This window comes from Ranitomeya variabilis, unplaced genomic scaffold, assembly GCF_051348905.1.
Source record: "Ranitomeya variabilis isolate aRanVar5 unplaced genomic scaffold, aRanVar5.hap1 Scaffold_103, whole genome shotgun sequence".
Taxonomy (NCBI): domain Eukaryota; kingdom Metazoa; phylum Chordata; class Amphibia; order Anura; family Dendrobatidae; genus Ranitomeya; species Ranitomeya variabilis.
In genome coordinates this window covers 80,001-82,500 of record NW_027507936.1, presented here as the reverse complement: position 1 = coordinate 82,500, position 2,500 = coordinate 80,001, and positions in this window count along the sequence as shown.

The window sequence follows — 2,500 nt, the reverse complement described above, 5'->3', positions numbered from 1 at the left end:
GGGAGGGTCCGTTCGGGCTCGGGCGACCCAGGAAACGCGTCTCGGACTCGGGACGGACAACCGGCAAAAGTCCCCCTGGAGCCGCGGAAGCCTGGTCTCGGCGCGAGTGCGAACTTCCATGCAAAAGGGGGGTACTCGCCAAACCGCCTACCCGAGTCGAGGAACCACGAAAACAACGGATTTTGGTCGGGGCCGAGAGGTACCTCTCTCTCCTATATCCTGCAGCTGGTGTGCAAAACTGGGTATTTGCATGGTGAGACACCGACCCCCACTTTAAGGGAACAAAGTCAAAAAGTGTCCGACCTCCTGGAGCCGTGCGGCGGATCCGGCGGCCAGAAATTTCCTCATTCCGGTTCTATTTTTTTTTTTTTCGAATTTGCGAAATTTGGAGGCCAGGCGGCGTAGCTGGGACCTGGACTAGCTCGAAACACCCTGAACCGGTGAGCGGAATCGATTTCCCAAAGTTCTACGGCTCCCGGAAGCCAAAAACAGCTCGCCGGAAAATTTCAAAGTCCCAAGGACTCTTTCTTGAAAATCAATCCGGGGGCCATGGAAGTGTCCTCGGTACAACCTCAGAGCTTTCCCCCGCCTGGAAGTCTGACAGCGGTCTGACGTTTTTCAAAGTTTTGAGCTCTCTGTTTGTTCTCAAAGTCACAAAATCGCTTTTTTTCAGTTTTCCACCCAGCAGACCCAAACTTCACCCCCACTTAGGTCACTGTCTAGGGGCGCCTTACGACATATTGACGCCCCTTTAGGGTGGAAGTAGGGGAAATGGGTGATTTTTACACAAAATCGGAAATTTCTCAAAATTTTTCTAAGTGTCAAGGACTCTTCCAGAAAATCTCCCCCAGGCTCCTGGAAGCGTCCCCGGTACACCTCTGGCGGCTGCCCCCGCCTGGAAGTCCGACACACGCCTGAAATTTTCAAAGTATGAAAATACGCATTTTCATCCAAAAATTCAACTTTCCCCCCGTGCACCGCAAACTTCACCCCCACTTAGGTCACTGCCTTGGGGTGCCTTACAACATATTGACGCCCCCCTGGGGTGGAAGTAGGGGAAATGTGACATTTTTCACAAAATCGAGATTTTCTCAAAATTTTTCTAAGTGTCAAGGACTCTTCCAGAAAATCTCCCCCAGGCTCCTGGAAGCGTCCCCGGTACACCTCTGGCGGCTGCCCCCGCCTGGAAGTCCGACACACGCCTGAAATTTTCAAAGTATGAAAATACGCATTTTCATCCAAAAATTCAACTTTCCCCCCGTGCACCGCAAACTTCACCCCCACTTAGGTCACTGCCTTGGGGTGCCTTACAACATATTGACGCCCCCCTGGGGTGGAAGTAGGGGAAATGTGACATTTTTCACAAAATCGAGATTTTCTCAAAATTTTTCTAAGTGTCAAGGACTCTTCCAGAAAATCTCCCCCAGGCTCCTGGAAGCGTCCCCGGTACACCTCTGGCGGCTGCCCCCGCCTGGAAGTCCGACACACGCCTGAAATTTTCAAAGTATGAAAATACGCATTTTCATCCAAAAATTCAACTTTCCCCCCGTGCACCGCAAACTTCACCCCCACTTAGGTCACTGCCTTGGGGTGCCTTACAACATATTGACGCCCCCCTGGGGTGGAAGTAGGGGAAATGTGACATTTTTCACAAAATCGAGATTTTCTCAAAATTTTTCTAAGTGTCAAGGACTCTTCCAGAAAATCTCCCCCAGGCTCCTGGAAGCGTCCCCGGTACACCTCTGGCGGCTGCCCCCGCCTGGAAGTCCGACACACGCCTGAAATTTTCAAAGTATGAAAATACGCATTTTCATCCAAAAATTCAACTTTCCCCCCGTGCACCGCAAACTTCACCCCCACTTAGGTCACTGCCTTGGGGTGCCTTACAACATATTGACGCCCCCCTGGGGTGGAAGTAGGGGAAATGTGACATTTTTCACAAAATCGAGATTTTCTCAAAATTTTTCTAAGTGTCAAGGACTCTTCCAGAAAATCTCCCCCAGGCTCCTGGAAGCGTCCCCGGTACACCTCTGGCGGCTGCCCCCGCCTGGAAGTCCGACACACGCCTGAAATTTTCAAAGTATGAAAATACGCATTTTCATCCAAAAATTCAACTTTCCCCCCGTGCACCGCAAACTTCACCCCCACTTAGGTCACTGCCTTGGGGTGCCTTACAACATATTGACGCCCCCCTGGGGTGGAAGTAGGGGAAATGTGACATTTTTCACAAAATCGAGATTTTCTCAAAATTTTTCTAAGTGTCAAGGACTCTTCCAGAAAATCTCCCCCAGGCTCCTGGAAGCGTCCCCGGTACACCTCTGGCGGCTGCCCCCGCCTGGAAGTCCGACACACGCCTGAAATTTTCAAAGTATGAAAATACGCATTTTCATCCAAAAATTCAACTTTCCCCCCGTGCACCGCAAACTTCACCCCCACTTAGGTCACTGCCTTGGGGTGCCTTACAACATATTGACGCCCCCCTGGGGTGGAAGTAGGGGAA